This window comes from Oncorhynchus gorbuscha, unplaced genomic scaffold, assembly GCF_021184085.1.
Source record: "Oncorhynchus gorbuscha isolate QuinsamMale2020 ecotype Even-year unplaced genomic scaffold, OgorEven_v1.0 Un_scaffold_1048, whole genome shotgun sequence".
NCBI lineage: Eukaryota > Metazoa > Chordata > Actinopteri > Salmoniformes > Salmonidae > Oncorhynchus > Oncorhynchus gorbuscha.
Genome location: NW_025745949.1, coordinates 152,501 through 172,997, shown reverse-complemented (window position 1 = coordinate 172,997; position 20,497 = coordinate 152,501). Strand labels below are relative to the sequence as shown.

The window sequence follows — 20,497 nt, the reverse complement described above, 5'->3', positions numbered from 1 at the left end:
GAGAGGGAACCATGAGGCTGGGGCAGGCAGAGAGGGAACCATGAGGCTGGGGCAGGCAGAGAGGGAACCATGAGGATGGGGCAGGCAGAGAGGGAACCATGAGGATGGGGCAGGCAGAGAGGGAACCATGAGGATGGGGCAGGCAGAGAGGGAACCATGAGGATGGGGCAGGCAGAGAGGGAACCATGAGGATGGGGCAGGCAGAGAGGGAACCATGAGGATGGGGCAGGCAGAGAGGGAACCATGAGGATGGGGCAGGCAGAGAGGGAACCATGAGGATGGGGCAGGCAGAGAGGGAACCATGAGGATGGGGCAGGCAGAGAGGGAACCATGAGGATGGGGCAGGCAGAGAGGGAACCATGAGGATGGGGCAGGCAGAGAGGGAACCATGAGGCTGAGACAGGCAGAGAGGGAACAATGGAGGACACAGACGGACGGACGGACGGACAGGGTGTATTCAGTGAGGTTTTGTTTCCGACTTAGAATATGTGGAGAACTACAAATACCTAGGTGTCTGGCTAGACTGTAAACTTACATTACATACATTAAGCATCTCCAATCCAAAATTAAATCTAGAATCTGCTTCCGATTTCACAACAAAGCATCCTTCACTCATGCTGCCCAACATACCCTTGTAAAACTGACCGTCCTACCGATCCTTGACTTCGGTGATGTAATTTACAAAATAGCCTCCAACACTCTACTCAGCAAACTGGATGCAGTCTATCACAGTGCCATCCGTTTTATCACCAAAGCCCCATATACTACCCACCACTGCGACCTGTATGCTCTCGTTGTCTGGCCCTCGCTACATATTCGTCGCCAAACCCACTAGCTCCAGGTCATCTATAAGTATTTGCTAGGTAAAGCCTTATCTCAGCTCACTGGTCACCATAGTAGCACCCACCGGTAGCACGCGCTCCAGCAGGTATATTTCACTGGTCACCCCCAAAAGCCAATTCCTCCTTTGGCCACCTTTCCTTCCAGTTCTCTGCTGCCAATGACTGGAACGGACTGCAAAAATCACTGAAGCTGGAGACTACCTCCCTCTCTAACTTTAGGCACCAGCTGTCAGAGCAGCTCACAGATCACTGCACCTGTACATAGCCCATCTGTAAACAGCCCATCCAACTACCTCATCCCCCATATGGTTATTTATTTAATTTATTTTGCTCCTTTGCATCTCAGCATCTCTACTTGCACACTCATCTTCTGCACATCTCCAGTGTTTAATTGCTATATTGTAATTATTTCGCCACTATGGCCTATTTATTGTGTAACTCTGTGTTGTCTGTTCACACTGCTATGCTTTATCTTGGCCAGGTTGCAGTTGTAAATGAGAACTTGTTCTCAACTAGCCTACCTGGTTAAACCTGGTTAAATAAAGGTGAAATAAAAATAAAAGGTGAAACGTTCAGAGCAGATAGAAATGTAGAGAATAGAGCCTCAACCACCTGACACACAGTCATGTCTGTTCCACACCTGGGTTCAAATACTATTTCAAATCATTTCAAATACTACAGAAAAGTCCTAAAAGTGGAAACCACGCCCACCTGGCACTCCCAAGGCAAACGCTCATAGTATTTGTAAGATTTGGGACAGTGGTTGAACCCAGGTCTGCTGTCATCCTGGGAGGAATGCAGCCGTTGAGCGTCAGCTTCTCTCCTCCTCAGGCTTGTCATTTCCTCTGCTGTCTCCACCACTCTTTGCCTCCTCTCTGTTTAAACTTGAAACATTCCTGAGATGTCCAGCAGCTGAGTTTGAAAGGGAGCTTCCTCCGAGTCTCATCTACAAACACACACTCGGCCCTTGCAACGTTAGATCAAGAGGACGTTTCCCCTTTAGGAAAGCTATATATTTCCCAAGAAAAACGGGGAAAATGTCAACAGACTAGGGACTGACTGTACGTGTGGATGGAGTAAACACAGAATGACACAGAACACTAGAGAGGACTTACAGTATATAACAACATGTATCTCTATGGGAGTAGGGCTTTCTTTGTTCCTACTCTCATTACACAACTAGAGTTATAACCTCAGTGCCCTCTGGATTTGAATATGACCGTATCTATTGTAAAAAAGATGATGAATGTGTGGCACTGCTGGTGCTTCAGGCCAAGAGCGAGCCTAGCTAGGCTGTGGTAGAGGAGAGTAACTGCTTTGTGTAACACTGTGCAAGAAGAACATGTGGCTGAAAATGTAAATAAAGAGGAGCGGAGAAATGAAAGGCCTTTCTCTCCCTGCTCTCTCGCTCTCGATCCCTCTCTTTCTTCTCAAGACAGAGGAAAAAGCAAGAAAACTGGGGGAACCAAAAGGAGAGAGGGATGGAAAAGAAAGGTCCAACAAGCTAGGAGAAACAGAAAGAAGGGTCGGTCCTGTCACTCGTCAGTCAGGTGGAGGGCTGAGATGGGTTTAGCCTGCATGAGAGAGAGTCGTGAAGCCTCAGCAATTACAGCTTCACAGGGCCTCCCAGGGCCTAATGTCAAGAGCCCTTATCTCCAGCGAAAGGACAGGGCCGTGTGTGTGTGTGTGTGTGCGTGTGTGCGTGCGTGCGTGCGTGCGTGCGTGCGTGCGCTCACTGCAGACATCTACTAAATCGCATCTAGCTCCATTTGATCCCCCCACAGAGCGGTAATTTGATCCCCCGTCACTTCTACGATCTTAACACTGTCGTCTTTCCCTCATTCCCCTGGCTGCGGTTCTCTAATGGTACGGCCCTTACGCTGTCCTAGCAGGGGGCAAACTCGGTCAAAACCATCAATCTCAGACAACGGGGGTCAATGAGAGAAAGAGAGGGAGATGGAGGGAGAGGAAGATTAAACATCAGAGCCTAGTGAGAAAGGCTGGATGTGAAGGCGAAGCAGACCTGATATTCGTTAAGCGCCCGTTTGAAGGAATAAGAACTCCTGACATCCATCAGGCTGGTAGTGAGAGCTGGGATAGCATGTTGGGATGTGGCCTGAGCAGGCCCTTTTCTTGTGGTGGGCCTGAAATATACCAGAGAGAGAGTTGTGTGCAGCAGCTTGCAAAGTTCGTTTCACTATATTGCCCCATAACCCCCCCTTCACACCACTACAAAGATACTGTGGCTGCCAGAGGTTCATTGTCCCTGACAGATGTCGTAAAATCATTCCCCTCCTTCCTTTTCTTCTCTCTATTCTCTATATTGCCAGATTAATCTTTGACTGAATTCTCTGTAAGGCTGGTTCTAGTAAAGTCAGAAAGGACAGAATGTTATTTGTGTCAGACTGAAGATTCTTCGCCAACTGTGCTTTCTCCGATGTCAAGATCCATCTCTGCTTACTACTAGGTTGCATTGCACCTTGGGAGAGAAAAGCAGTTTATAATTTACATTTGTTGTTATCATTCACTGGATAACAAGCTGCAAGTGTACTTGGCATGGTTACCGAAAGCCTTGATCCTATTGCAGAAGAGGGAAAACAAGTTCTTCAATTTCTTTCTCTTCCTCCCCCGTCTCTTTCATATTAGTCTCTACCTCCTCCTCTCCATCAACACTTTCCTGCTCCCTCCCTCCTCAACCCTTATAGATTCAACGGCAAGTTAAACATGTCTGGCCAACGGTGCACAACATCATGAATACTTCAGCACATTTGTTACACAAGTAAAAAAATACTCTGCATTGCATTACACACATTGAACAACACTGTGGTTAGCAAAGCTGACATTATGATACTGTATACTTCACTAACCTAGCTACATGTTTTCATTGACTGTATACTTCACTAACCTAGCTCCATGTTTTCATTGACTGTATACTTCACTAACCTAGCTACATGTTTTCATTGACTGTATACTTCACTAACCTAGCTACATGTTTTCATTGACTGTATACTTCACTAACCTAGCTACATGTTTTCATTGACTGTATACTTCACTAACCTAGCTCCATGTTTTCATTGACTGTATACTTCACTAACCTAGCTCCATGTTTTCATTGACTGTATACTTCACTAACCTAGCTACATGTTTTCATTGACTGTATACTTCACTAACCTAGCTCCATGTTTTCATTGACTGTATACTTCACTAACCTAGCTACATGTTTTCATTGACTGTATACTTCACTAACCTAGCTACATGTTTTCATTGACTGTATACTTCACTAACCTAGCTACATGTTTTCATTGACTGTATACTTCACTAACCTAGCTACATGTTTTCATTGACTGTATACTTCACTAACCTAGCTACATGTTTTCATTGACTGTATACTTCACTAACCTAGCTACATGTTTTCATTGACTGTATACATGTTTTCATTGACTGTATACTTCACTAACCTAGCTCCATGTTTTCATTGACTGTATACTTCACTAACCTAGCTACATGTTTTCATTGACTGTATACTTCACTAACCTAGCTCCATGTTTTCATTGACTGTATACTTCACTAACCTAGCTCCATGTTTTCATTGACTGTCACTAATACTTCACTAACCTAGCTACATGTTTTCATTGACTGTATACTTCACTAACCTAGCTACATGTTTTCATTGACTGTATACTTCACTAACCTAGCTCCATGTTTTCATTGACTGTATACTTCACTAACCTAACCTAGCTACATGTTTTCATTGACTGTATACTTCACTAACCTAGCTACATGTTTTCATTGACTGTATACTTCACTAACCTAGCTACATGTTTTCATTGACTGTATACTTCACTAACCTAGCTCCATGTTTTCATTGACTGTATACTTCACTAACCTAGCTCCATGTTTTCATTGACTGTATACTTCACTAACCTAGCTCCATGTTTTCATTGACTGTATACTTCACTAACCTAGCTACATGTTTTCATTGACTGTATACTTCACTAACCTAGCTACATGTTTTCATTGACTGTATACTTCACTAACCTAGCTCCATGTTTTCATTGACTGTATACTTCACTAACCTAGCTCCATGTTTTCATTGACTGTATACTTCACTAACCTAGCTCCATGTTTTGTATACTTCACTAACCTGCTCCATGTTTTCATTGACTGTATACTTCACTAACCTAGCTCCATGTTTTCATTGACTGTATACTTCACTAACCTAGCTACACCTCATGTTTTCATTGACTGTATACTTCACTAACCTAGCTCCATGTTTTCATTGACTGTATACTTCACTAACCTAGCTCCATGTTTTCATTGACTGTATACTTCACTAACCTAGCTCCATGTTTTCATTGACTGTATACTTCACTAACCTAGCTCCATGTTTTCATTGACTGTATACTTCACTAACTAACCATGTAGCACATGTTTTCATTGACTGTATACTTCACTAACCTAGCTCCATGTTTTCATTGACTGTATACTTCACTAACCTAGCTCCATGTTTTCATTGACTGTATACTTCACTAACCTAGCTCCATGTTTTCATTGACTGTATACTTCACTAACCTAGCTCCATGTTTTCATTGACTGTATACTTCACTAACCTAGCTCCATGTTTTCATTGACTGTATACTTCACTAACCTAGCTCCATGTTTTCATTGACTGTATGACTTATACTTCACTAACCTAGCTCCATGTTTTCATTGACTGTATACTTCACTAACCTAGCTCCATGTTTTCATTGACTGTATACTTCACTAACCTAGCTCCATGTTTTCATTGACTGTGCACCACACTTAAAGGTGGAGTTTCAGTTTACCAAACTATCCGGGGGAATCAACAATAAGTGTTTTCAGTGTCTTCGTGGATTAACCCGTCAGAATTCAGAAACTCCCCCAGAACTCTCTTTTCTTCTGTTCTACTTGACTCCCTCCATTTTCTCTCAATAATCCCCTTTCCTCCTTTTACCCATTCATCATCTGCTGCTCTCTGACCTGTCTAGGGGGGCCCTGGTTTATGGGATGGCGCTGTCATGTTGAGGGATGACCCTTACTCGGTGCATTGTGGGTAACAGGGTCCAGCTGTGGTCAGGGGGAGGGGGGCACTGACAGTGGAGTTAGGATGGGTGGTGCGTGGGGGTGCTCCTGTTTCATCTCACAGGACAGCAGCGAGGGGGATGGGGGTAAGAGGAGGGGGTCACAGGGGGCAGATAGACCTCCACACCAGTGTTCCCATGGCTGACTGTATACTTCACTAACCTAGCTCCATGTTTTCATTGATAGGTGATCTTTTATGATTGTTATGTATACACGTCCCTAGTGCTGTACACTGCAGTAAATCCATAGAAACTGCTTGAGCCCAATGCTAGTGGGATGCTGCACTGCTGTAGTGAATCTAACAGGGGTAACAGTGTTATACCCTGGATGACTGATCTCTGGCTCTGTAGTAATGGAGATCAGACTGTTATTAATGCTCTAGACTACTAGCATTGTTCCATTAAAAGACAAGGTCCCAGCATAAAAGGACTCTAGTAGCTAGGCACTCAGCAAGTGTTTCCTAAACCCTCGACATTTCCACTGATTGGATGTATTCGAGGACTAGCACACCTGAATCAACTAATGAAGTGCTTGGTGATTGGTTGACCAATCAGATGTGCTTATACTGAAACACATGACATAGATGGAATGGCTAGGGGTGCTTGAGGAGAGGTTTGGGAAGCCCTGGCCTAACTAATACATCTCATTAGATAACCATCACCTGCCAGGAAAACAAAGACTTGAGAGCAATGAGCCATATTACTATTCCTAGAGGTCAGGGGTCAGAGTCAGATTGGCTGTTTCCACTGCTGCTAAAGCGACTGTGTCCTTTGTGTAACCCTCCACAAAGACAGGACAGATAACAGGGCCTGTTTGACACAGGCACACACCCATTGCACGCACACATGCAGAGACAGAAACACACACACACACACCCCTGAGCCTCCTGCCCACCTAGCAGCCTCACCGCCACAACAGGTGCACTTTCTGCACTCCTCCAGGGCATTTCCAAACCCAACACCTCCAAAGTGTGTATGTACAACTCAACCCAGGTTAAATCCTCCGCGCTTCAGAGCTGCCTTGGCTGCTACATTCCCAGGGAGCGAGGCTGGGAGAGGAGAAGAGAGGCAGACGATGGCCAGGCCAGACCAGACAATAGTCTGTGTTAGCAGATATCTATACTGCCTCTGAGCATTAAGGTCTGAGGTTCAGTTTAAATCCTCTCCTTTCTTTCTCTAAACATACTGCAGAGGAAGGGATTCTAGATGCCCGACCAGATCCCCTTGGATGAGATTGACACACACACTAACTCTCTGTCTTGCTCTTTGCAGATCGTATAGGTATTGACACACACACTAACTCTCTGTCTTGCTCTTTGCAGATCGTATAGGTATTGACACACACACTAACTCTCTGTCTTTCTCTTTGCAGATCGTATAGGTATTGACACACACACTAACTCTCTGTCTTGCTCTTTGCAGATCGTATAGGTATTGACACACACACTAACTCTGTCTTGCTCTTTGCAGATCGTATAGGTATTGACACACACACTAACTCTCTGTCTTGCTCTTTGCAGATCGTATAGGTATTGACACACACACTAACTCTCTGTCTTGCTCTTTGCAGATCGTATAGGTATTGACAAATGGCTGCCGTTGCCTCCCTCAGTCAGCACTGATGAGGTGACCCAGCCCTGTGACCCTTGAACTTTCTGACTAATAAAATCAGTGAGGTCACAACCCACTCACATGGACACAAAGCAGCCCTCTGTTACACACCTACCATCCCTGTGGTCAATTGGCTGATTATCCAATCACAGCTCTTTATACAGACACGTGGTGAGAGACAAGCCCATTAGGCGTCTGATCTTTACTATACAAAAATATCCCATTCATACAAAGTGTGCAGAGACCAGAACAATGGATAGGTCTGTATCCTCCTTTCCTTTGTGATGGGCTTTGAACTAACGTTTGATCCCATACCCTAACACCTGTCTCTGTCTAGTGGGAAAAAAACTGGTTTCCTGATCGGATTCTAGATCAGATTTAAACTGGGACTATTCTGCAGATAGAGACTGTCTCTGGTTATGGAGTCCCCTGTAGCTCAGTTGGTAGAGCATGGTGCTTGCCACGCCAGGGTTGTGGGTTTGATTCCCACGGGGAACCAGTATGAGATCAAATGTATGCACTCACTACTGTAAGTGGCTCTGGATAAGATGACTCAAATGTACAACACTGTCCTGCACCAGTCATACACTGTATGTCAGTCAGGGACATAGAAATATAATTACTAGATAATTAGATTAGAATGCTAACACGCAGGTCTGAGGTCAGTTAGGGACAGCTACTATAAAGTAAAAGACTAGCCTCTCTGTGCTCAAATTACAACTGATATACTTGGTTTGCTGACTCTGGATCTGATTTAGATTGTGACTATTCTTCAGAGACTGGCTCTGGTCCTAGAAGGATGGTTTGCTCCTGTTCCCAGGTCAGTCGGCTTTAAACAGCTACTAGCCCCCTGGCCTCTTTACTATCTGACCCATACACGCTGACCCCAAGCCTTGGAGACCACTCTGCTTGACCTGAGCACCATCTGTCACATGCCAATGTGGCGTAAGAAGGCAAACCGATGTAGACGCCTCTCTGTGGGAGAACTGTTTCTCTCCCCCTCTCTCCCTTTTTCTCTCTCTCTCTTCCTTTTTCTGTCCCTCTCGCTCTCTCTCACTGATGGCTCTTCCTTTGAGGTGGTAGGGGGTTGAGGAGTCAGGATTTGATGGCTTGTTGGGGAGCAGGAAGGTGCCACAGTGTTCAGCTGAACCCTGAACTCTATAGTCTTCATGTCATAAAGGAGATATTTGTCCACAAGGGCCACTACTATACGACTGTGCAGTCTGACCTGGGCTGGGATGCAGGAGGCTGGGATGCAGGAGGCTGGGATGCAGGAGGCTGGGATGCAGGAGGCTGGGATGCAGGAGGCTGGGGTTGCAGGAGGCTGGGGTTGCAGGAGGCTGGGATGCAGGAGGCTGGGATGCAGGAGGCTGGGGTTAGCAGGAGGCTGGGGTTAGCAGGAGGCTGGGGTTAGCAGGAGGCTGGGGTTAGCAGCTAGTACTGCTGTAAATGGGAAGGACTGAGGGGAAACAACAGACAATAGTTCGTAGTCATACTGTCTATACACACCATTCACATACTGTCCATACTGTCTATACACACCATTCACATACTGTCTAGACACACCATTCACATACTGAACATACTATCTATACACACCATTCACATACTGTCCATACTGTCTATACACACACCATTCACATACTGTCTATACACACCATTCACATACTGTCCATACTGTCTATACACACACCATTCACATACTGTCCATACACACCATTCACATACTGTCCATACTGTCTATACACACACCATTCACATACTGTCCATACTGTCTATACACACCATTCACATACTGTCTATACACACCATTCACATACTGTCCATACTGTCTATACACACCATTCACATACTGTCCATACTGTCTATACACACCATTCACATACTGTCTATACACACCATTCACATACTGTCCATACTGTCCATACTGTCTATACACACCATTCACTTCCTGTCCATACTGTCTATACACACCATTCACATACTGTCCATACACACACCATTCACATACTGTCTATACACACCATTCACATACTGTCTACACACACCATTCACATACTGTCTATACACACCATTCACATACTGTCCATACTGTCCATACTGTCCATACTGTCCATACTGTCTATACACACCATTCACTCCCTGTCCATAATGTCTATACACACACCATTCACATACTGTCTATACACACCATTCACATACTGTCCATACACACACCATTCACATACTGTCCATACTGTCTATACACACCATTCACATACTGTCTATACACACCATTCACTTCCTGTCTATACTGTCTATACACACCATTCACATACTGTCTATACTGTCTATACACACCATTCACATACTGTCCATACTGTCTATACACACCATTCACATACTGTCTATACACACACCATTCACATACTGTCTATACACACACCATTCACATACTGTCTATACACACCATTCACATACTGTCTATACACACCATTCACATACTGTCTATACACACCATTCACATATTGTCCATACACACCATTCACTTACTGTCCATACTGTCTAAACACACCATTCACATACTGAACATACTGTCCATACTGTCTATACACACCATTCACTTACTGTCCATACTGTCCATACACACCATTCACATACTGTCCATACTGTCCATACTGTCTATACACACCATTCACATACTGTCCATACTGTCCATACTGTCTATACACACCATTCACATACTGTCCATACTGTCTAAACACACCATTCACATATTGAACATACTGTCCATACTGTCTATACACACCATTCACATACTGTCCATACTGTCTATACACACCATTCACATACTGTCCATACTGTCTATACACACCATTCACATACTGTCCATACTGTCTATACACACCATTCACTTACTGTCCATACTGTCTATACACACCATTCACATACTGTCTATACTGTCCATACACACCATTCACATACTGTCCATACTGTCTAAACACACCATTCACATACTGTCTATACTGTCTATACACACCATTCACATACTGTATATACACACCATTCACATACTGTCTATACTGTCTATACACACCATTCACATACTGTCCATACTGTCTATACACACCATTCACATACTGTCTATACACACCATTCACATACTGTCTATACTGTCTATACACACCATTCACATACTGTATATACTGTCTATACACACCATTCACATACTGTCCATACTGTCTATACACACCATTCACATACTGTCCATACTGTCTATACACACCATTCACATACTGTCTATACACACCATTCACATACTGTCTATACACACCATTCACATACTGTCTATACTGTCTATACACACCATTCACATACTGTCTATACACACCATTCACATACTGTCTATACTGTCTATACACACCATTCACATACTGTCCATACTGTCTATACACACCATTCACATACTGTCTATACACACCATTCACATACTGTCTATACACACCATTCACATACTGTCTATACACACCATTCACATACTGTCTATACTGTCTATACACACCATTCACATACTGTCTATACACACCATTCACATACTGTCTATACACACCATTCACATACTGTCTATACACACCATTCACATACTGAACATATGTGTTTATATTTTGCAACATTTCTACAATTCTATCCATTTTTTCCTGGGGTTTTGTACTGTGTATTTAAATACTGTATTCTTCACATAGCTCATTCTAATATTTCTACATTGTATTTTAGTTACACTGTTTATACACAGTGTATTTATTTATATACTGGGTTATTGATATATCTCACTCTAATATAGTTACTGCTGTACATATCATTCTGAGTATATCGCGTGTGAATTCATCCGGTGTAGACGTGGATTACTGTTACAGGGCTATTTGGGTTCATTAGATTCCTTCTGACGTTTCAAGATCTGTACAATGTTTTGGGGGCATCGTTTGTGTACTTGTTGACTTTTACTACATTGTTAGGAACTAGTAACATAAGCATTTCACTGCACCCGCTATAACATCTGCTGAAGTGTGTCCGTGACCTTGATCATATAATAGAACTAATAGCTCTGTAATGAAGAGGCTGTAAGTGTTCGGGTAACAGGGAAAGCACTTGTCCGTTGTCCGTTTTCAATAATGCAAACCAGCAGGTGTTCATTCTTCTGGTGGCAGTGAGTATGTGGTTTGTGCGTGTGTGTGTTTGCTGGGTGTGAGTGTCAGAGGATGGTGTGTACTTGTCTTCATGATGTGTGTGTTTGAGTATCGGAGACGTGTGTGTGTGTGTGTGTGTGTGTGTGTGTGTGTGTGTGTGTGTGTGTGTGTGTGTGTGTGTGTGTGTGTGTGTGTGTGTGTGTGTGTGTGTGTGTGTGTGTGTGTGTGTGTGTGTGTGTGTGTGTGTGTGTGTGTGTGTGTGTGTGTGTGTGTGTGTGTGTGTGTGTGTGTGTGTGTGTGTGTGTGTCAGGGATTGGTTAGAGGCAGCTCAACCTGTTCCGTGGCCGTGTGCTGACACACAAGGCAGGTGGGATCTACACACTCCAATCTCTCTCTCTCCCTCCATACCTTGTTTTCAACATCCTGTATTTACCTCTAGTTTATTGTTACATGTCTTTGAATGAAACACTGATTCATCATCACCCCCTGATATTACTGCTATGATTAACTATTTATCTTGACTTAAGTTCAACTTATTTTCAACTTCAAAGGCTATCCAGGAGATCAAACAGAGTTTTGATCAGGGATTTACCTGACTCCCAATTCTGCTTTCTCTCTCTTAGTAGAGAATAGTATTTATTTTTTGGGACCCGGTTGCCCGGTGTTTCTAGAAAAAGAGGGTCTGAACCTCCAGATTTCTCTCCTGGTCAAATAGAGCCGTGTTTATTTTTTAAGAATCAGTATATTCAGATACTGAATATGTACATGTATGTTTACATTCAGTCCTACCCTTGTCCCTCTGTTCAACAGTCAAATGTAGATTGAAGGTACCTATGACTGAATATGTATGGTCACATTCAGTTTGACCTTTCTCCCTCTGAACCCTGAACGTCTACTGTCGGAAACAAAGGTCAAGTCAACAAAAGCTAAGGGTTTGTGACACATGCAGTCCGTGGGCGGACAGACTGACAGACGGATAAACAAACACACACTCTCTAAGTGGTTCTGTCACCGTGTCCGTCTGTCTGGTTGTCCTTCCCTCTGGCTCCACGCGCCACTGTCCCCCGCCCTATCATGTCACCTCCTACCAAATACCTCTGTCACCCCATGTCTCCAGAGAGGATTTACCCTGCAGTGTGCCAACCACATTTCTGTCACCGCAGCCTCCGACGTAGCACACACACACACACACACACACACACACACACACACACACACAATGAACCTGCAGTTAATCTAGGAGCAGCAGGTAACAAGCAGTAGCATTCTTTCACCACCACGTCACTAAAAATGTAAAATAGGTTTGTAAATTCACCTCATATGTTAACAGATATAGACGCTGTGGAGAAATCAGGATTTCCAGTGAATTGATAATGATCTGATGATGGACTCTCTACGTTCCTGCTGATGTGATACTTGACTAATGTGAAAGTCAGTGGACATGGCATCATGTCCTGTGTAACCTGGACAGGCTGTCTGAAGTACACAGTCTCACACACCCCATCAACATACACTGAGACACACATCTGTAGCTCAGTTGGTAGAGCAAGGCGCTTGTAACGCCAGGGTAGTGGGTTCGATCCCCGGGACCACCCATACGTAGAATGTATGCACACATGACTGTAAGTCGCTTTGGATAAAAGCGTCTGCTAAATGGCATATATTATTATTATTATATAAGCATCCTCAGCCTCATAGCACATCTGTGTTCTCACCTGTTCATCCCCTGTTGCCCTGTTTTCTCTCCCATCTCTGTTTCTTCTGAAGGTGTTGTTCAGGACACCAGTAACCTCTCCTCCCTCTATGTCTAGTGGCTGTCAGGGTGGTTGTAGAGGTATAGACCGGGCAAACATCCACGCAGGAAGGGAACCAACTCTCTCTCACACTCACACTCACACACACACACACACACACACACACACACACACACACACACACACACACACACACACACACACACACACACACACACACACACACACACACACACACACACACACACACACACACACACACACACACACACACACACACACACACACACACACACACACACACACACACACACACACACACACACACACACACACACACACACACACACACACACACACACACACACACACACACACACACACACACACACACACACACACACACACACACACACACACACACACACACACGTGACACACACACACACACACACGTACGTACATGTCTCTCTCTACCAATGAGCCGTGTCGTAGCAGGTACCGGGTGAGGGAGGGACAGAAAGCCAGTATGTATTTTCCTCCAGGGGACAATGACGTTAAATTGACTTGAAGGATAAACGTCACAGTACACCTCTTCATAGAACACTGAAGGGATTTGTGTCAATCAGCTGGAGATGCTGCTGCTGTTCTGGTTCTTGTCTTGAAGGTGTTTTAACAGAAAGGTCACTGTTGTCCTGTAGGAGGTCTATGACAGTAAAGAATGCCACAGATGCCAGAGATGGGACAATGTGTGACACTAGGGACACAATGGTGACAGTGTCACTGTGAGGATGACAGTAGCAGTGCATTGTTTACTCACTTGGCCGTCGGCCTGGCGATTTACAAGATCATTTATTAAACTTGTCGTCACTGTTTCCAATTTAGATCAATCTGTAGAGTTTCTCTAGGTCTGTGTTTTCCAATGCTGGTCCTGGGGGCCCATAGGGGGGCCCGAGCACTAACACACCTGATTCAAGTAATAAAAGCCTTGATGATTCGTTGAATCAAGTGTGTTAGTGCTAGTAATGATGATGAGATGAGACTACCTGACATGATGACTCCTTGCTGTCCCCAGTCCACCTGACTGTGCTGCTGCTCCAGTTTCAACTGTTCTGCCTTGTTATTATTCGACCATGCTGGTCATTTATGAACATTTGAACATCTTGGCCATGTTCTGTTATAATCTCCACCCGGCACAGCCAGAAGAGGACTGGCCACCCCACATAGCCTGGTTCCTCTCTAGGTTTCTTCCTAGGTTTTGGCCTTTCTAGGGAGTTTTTCCTAGCCACCGTGCTTCTACACCTGCATTGCTTGCTGTTTGGGGTTTTAGGCTGGGTTTCTGTACAGCACTTTGAGATATCAGCTGATGTACGAAGGGTTATATAAATCAATTTGATTTGATTTGATGAGATGATTCGTTGAATCAAGTGTGTTAGTGCTCGTAATGAAAGCCTTGATGATGAGATGATTCATTGAATCAAGTGTGTTAGTGCTCTTAATGAAAGCCTTGATGATGAGATGATTCGTTGAATCAAGTGTGTTAGTGCTCGTAATGAAAGCCTTGATGATGAGATGATTCATTGAATCAAGTGTGTTAGTGCTCTTAATGAAAGCCTTGATGATGAGATGAATCAAGTGTGTTAGTGCTCGTAATGAAAGCCTTGATGATGAGATGATTCATTGAATCAAGTGTGTTAGTGCTCTTAATGAAAGCCTTGATGATGAGATGAATCGTTGAATCAAGTGTGTTAGTGCTCTTAATGAAAGCCTTGATGATGAGATGATTCATTGAATCAAGTGTGTTAGTGCTCTTAATGAAAGCCTTGATGATGAGATGAATCAAGTGTGTTAGTGCTCGTAATGAAAGCCTTGATGATGAGATGATTCATTGAATCAAGTGTGTTAGTGCTCGTATGAAATGAAAGCCTTGATGATGAGATGATTCATTGAATCAAGTGTGTTAGTGCTCGTAATGAAAGCCTTGATGATATGATTCGTTGAATTAAGTGTGTTAGTTCTTTCCTCATTCTTTGACAATAAGCCTGTGTTTACAGACCTATCTACCTGTTTGACAGGTCTGTAGTTTACTGTACTGTAGATATGACTGTCTGTGCTTTTAAGTCATTCTAGCCTTGGGGCTTTATCCCATAAAACACACACACACACACACACACACACACACACACACACACACACACACACACACACACACACACACACACACACACACACACACACACACACACACACACACACACACACACACACACACACACACACACACACACACACACACACACACACACACACACACACACACACAAATTATGACAAGAAGATCTCTTTGGCTGATTTAAACTGTCACAAAAGAATGCATTGTGAGAAGACATCTCGCTGTGTTGGTCACTTGCCAGGGCCTCATAGCTCAACCAACCGCCTCTAACGTCCCCCTGTCAGCTTGGCTTGTCCCGGGGTGGCCTCGCCTGCCTCCTGAGCTCACTGCTTCCTGCTTCTGCCGGTGCTGCTTCTACTCTGTAGCTGAGAGGTCTTTCAACAAGGTTATATCACCGTGACCCTGGAACACTGCAATTAACGTGCAACAGGTGTGCCGTGCTCTCTGGGTTAGATATGGGAGAGATTCCTCAAGAAAACAACCATATGAGAGAGAGAGAGAGAGAGATCTGCCTGCGGAGGCTGGAGCGCTAACACACACCACTGCCTGGTCATGTGTTGCACATGGCCCTCCACTTTAAACAACCCACCACTGCCTGGTCATGTGTTGCACATGGCCCTCCACTTTAAACAACCCACCACTGCCTGGTCATGTGTTGCACATGGCCCTCCACTTTAAACAACCCACCACTGCCTGGTCATGTGTTGCACATGGCCCTCCACTTTAAACAACCCACCACTGAATTCAATTTGAGAGCTAATCCCCCCGAGCCTCCTCGTGCCACCCATCTGGAGAGGTGAGAGACGGGGCCCTTGGTGAGGTTTTGGGAGATCTCTGTGTGTGTGTGTGTTTGCCCACAGATGGAATCCACATGTGTTCTACGGGTTAGTCCCACTGTCTTGTTGTTAATGCTCAGTAGAGAGAGAGACACCATGGTACATCACTCCTGCTTCATATTGTAAAACCCCCAGAGAGGAGAACTACCCGCCCCTTCACACAGTGTCCAGGTGTTTCTGGACCTAGTCTTCCAGACACCGTGTTTGTGTTGGTTGTCACTCTGTACAGCCTATAGAGGGGCCTCTGTCAGACCCGTCCAGGAGCAGATACATGTCCTCAGTGATGGAGCAGACAGACCTTCCCTCGTCTCTATGATCTCAGCCCTGTCATGGCCCCCTACGTTGACACTTCAGAGACCTGTTCAGACGCTCCATGGTTTGGAGACACACACATACACACTTCTTCTAGTTCAGGAATGTGTGTCTGGTTGGAATGCTGCTGGGTTGTAAATAATTCACTATCTAGCTAGAGAGGGTTTGTGTCAACACAGTCTTCTGGCTGCTTCTACCTTAATCCTGTCGTTTTAACATCAAAGCTCCAACACACTGCCTCAAATTACAGCACACAGTGACATCCTGTCTGTCTGTCTGTCTGTCTGTCTGTCTGTCTGTCTGTCTGTCTGTCTGTCTGTCTGTCTGTCTGTCTGTCTGTCTGTCTGTCTGTCTGTCTGTCTGTCTGTCTGTCTGTCTGTCTGTCTGTCTGTCTGTCTGTCTGTCTGTCTGTCTGTCTGTCTGTCTGTCTGTCTGTCTGTCTGTCTGTCTGTGTCCGTCTGTGTCCGTCTGTCTGTCTGTGTCCGTCTGTCTGTCTGTCTGTCTGTCTGTGTCCGTCTGTCTGTCTGTCTGTCTGTGTCCGTCTGTCTGTCTGTGTCCGTCTGTCCGTCGTACGTGTGTGTGTTTGTGTGTCTGTCTGTCTGTTCTGTCAGAGTGGGTCTGTCTGTCCACTGTCTGTTCTCCAGAGTCTTGTGTGTCCACAAGTCTGTTCTCCAGAGTGGGGCTTGTGTGTCCACAAGTCTGTTCTCCAGAGTGGGGCTTGTGTGTCCACAAGTCTGTTCTCCAGAGTGGGGCTTGTGTGTCCACAAGTCTGTTCTCCAGAGTGGGGCTTGTGTGTCCACAAGTCTGTTCTCCAGAGTGGGGCTTGTGTGTCCACAAGTCTGTTCTCCAGAGTGGGGCTTGTGTGTCCACAAGTCTGTTCTCCAGAGTGGGGCTTGTGTGTCCACAAGTCTGTTCTCCAGAGTGGGGCTTGTGTGTCCACAAGTCTGTTCTCCAGAGTGGGGCTTGTGTGTCCACAAGTCTGTTCTCCAGAGTGGGGCTTGTGTGTCCACAAGTCTGTTCTCCAGAGTGGGGCTTGTGTGTCCACAAGTCTGTTCTCCAGAGTGGGGCTTGTGTGTCCACAAGTCTGTTCTCCAGAGTGGGGCTTGTGTGTCCACAAGTCTGTTCTCCAGAGTGGGGCTTGTGTGTCCACAAGTCTGTTCTCCAGAGTGGGGCTTGTGTGTCCACAAGTCTGTTCTCCAGAGTGGGGCTTGTGTGTCCGTGTGTCCGTGTGCAATCACTTACTGCATGCCTCACTCTGTATCGCTCTCTTTCACTCTGTCTGTCTCTGAGGTTTGAGGAGTGGGGAGGAGGGAAAGGTAGAGGTGTTTGTAAGGCAATTAGTGAGTGTACTAATGATTGATTCCAGACCCCACAGGCCTTGAGCAGTGGTCTGTGTTCTGGGTCAGAGAGGAGGGGGGAGAAAAGCAGAGCACACTTTCCAAGCCTGCACAGTCCCTGTCAGACCTTAACAACAGCCCCCGCTGCCCCAGGGCCTGACTGCTGGACCAGACCACAGCTTGACCCAGACACACTCCCCCTGCCTCACATAATAGACCATCCCAGCTGGATCAGACACACTCCCCCTCCATCTATAATGGACCGGCCCAGGGGGGTGGAGAGGGGCAATTATCACCAGTGATTGAATAAGCCTCCCCTGCCTGCACTTTTATAGACCATCACACACACACACACACACACACACACACACACACACACACACACACACACACACACACACACACACACACACACACACACACACACACACACACACACACACACACACACACACACACACACACACACACACACCATCCTGTTGCCTTTCGGCCACTGCCCCTAGACTTTATAACTTCCAAACCAGGCAGCCATGCCCCCCCCACACACACACACACGCCCTCAACAGCTCTCTCTGCTCAGTAAATAGCATGTGTGTGCTCTCAGTCCTTGTTGTAGGTAGATAGACAACTTCTCATTGAGGGACTCAGTCAAGTGTGAAGAGGACTCATGAGGAAGGAATGTGTTGAGGTTAACACTATCAACAGCCAAGTGTGCTTTCTGGAAACTTTGAATGCAATCATTCAACAGGATGTTTCCTCATTCAGAAATGTGCCAAAAATGTTACCCTATGATACTTCTGGAGTGAACTAAAAACCTGTCTGTTGACAATAAACTTGTATCATCTTGTTTCATATGGAAGTGTTAGTAGTCGTATTTCTGGTAGTATAGCAACTTAACTACTCTATCATATAAACATTGAAGAGGAGTGAAATGTAAGGTCAAACAATTAACCCTTAACTTACCCACTCAACAAGATGCCGCCTCCTGTTTCAGTTCACTTTGACTGGGGCGGTGGTGGTTTCCCCTCTATCTGTAGACAACACAACAGAACAAACACATTAACACACACACTGTATTTGTGACTGACCAATCATCTTGACCGTTGAGGTGTGGTCAGAACCCACAGACTAGCTCTTGTAGTTAAGGTAGGTACAGTAGTTTAACTCACCTCTTTTGGGGATTGTTTTAGTTATGGTTGACCAGACCTTTTTTCTCCACACCACCCCACAACAACCCCCATCTCCTTCCCTCCCAGCTCCAGTCCTGCTCTCCACACCACCCCACAACAACCCCCATCTCCTTCCCTCCCAGCTCCAGTCCTGCTCTCCACACCACCCCACAACAACCCCCATCTCCTTCCCTCCCAGCTCCAGTCCTGCTCTCCACACCACCCCACAACAACCCCCATCTCCTTCCCTCCCAGCTCCAGTCCTGCTCTCCACACCACCCCACAACAACCCCCATCTCCTTCCCTCCCAGCTCCAGTCCTGCTCTCCACACCACCCCACAACAACCCCCATCTCCTTCCCTCCCAGCTCCAGTCCTCCACACCACCCCACAACAACCCCCATCTCCTTCCCTGCTCCAGTCCTGCTCACACCACCCCACAACAACCCCCATCTCCTTCCCTCCCAGCTCCAGTCCTGCGACCTCCAGACAACACCACTCCACAAGCTGAACAGGAAGTGGTGTTGTTTTAACGTGATGCATTCCAGCAGTACTTATGGGAGGGGTGCATGAGGAGGGAGTACTTAGTGAGGAGCGTGCTGAGCGGCAGCAGGCCGTGTGAAGGCGTATATGAGGCGTTTCTGGCACAGGGAGCGAGAGGATGAACGAGTTTAACCGAACCAGACAATGATAGAATGACAGAGGAAGTGAGTGAGGGAGGAAAAGGAGAGCAAGAAGACAGGCTGTCTTCTGTCTGTCAGTGAAGGCAGGGACCTGGTAGGACAGTAGTTTAATCAGGCCTTAGTGAGTGAAGAGGGTATCATGTAGGACAGTAAAGCATTACAGTGTATGTTTTCTACGAGTATGTTGGTGTGTTTATGACTGGCAGGGTATCATGGTAGGACAGTAGTTTAACACAGCTACAGTACTTAGTGAGTGAAGGCAGGGTATCATGGTAGGACAGTAGTTTAACACAGCTACAGTACTTAGTGAGTGAAGGCAGGGTATCATGGTAGGACAGTAGTTTAACAGCTACAGTACTTAGTGAGTGAAGGCAGGGTATCATGGTAGGACAGTAGTTTAACACAGCTACAGTACTTAGTGAGTGAAGGCAGGGTATCATGGTAGGACAGTAGTTTAACACAGCTACAGTACTTAGTGAGTGAAGGCAGGGTATCATGGTAGGACAGTAGTTT

At 45.5% G+C, this 20,497-nt stretch overlaps 1 protein-coding gene across 2 annotated transcripts in view; it reads right to left on the bottom strand.

Moving 5' to 3' along the window:
* Window positions 1-20,497, bottom strand: part of LOC124021097 (vasorin-like) — a 44,185-nt gene that overhangs the window by 13,043 nt on the left and 10,645 nt on the right. The window contains exons 2-3 of one of the 2 annotated variants that reach the window (XM_046336425.1): window positions 19,097-19,164; window positions 2,866-2,986 (exon numbers count right to left, since the gene is read on the bottom strand). The gene's annotated coding sequence lies outside the window, so the exon portion shown is untranslated. The remainder of the gene's footprint in view (window positions 1-2,865; window positions 2,987-19,096; window positions 19,165-20,497) is intronic. The other variant, XM_046336424.1, reaches the window with a different exon arrangement.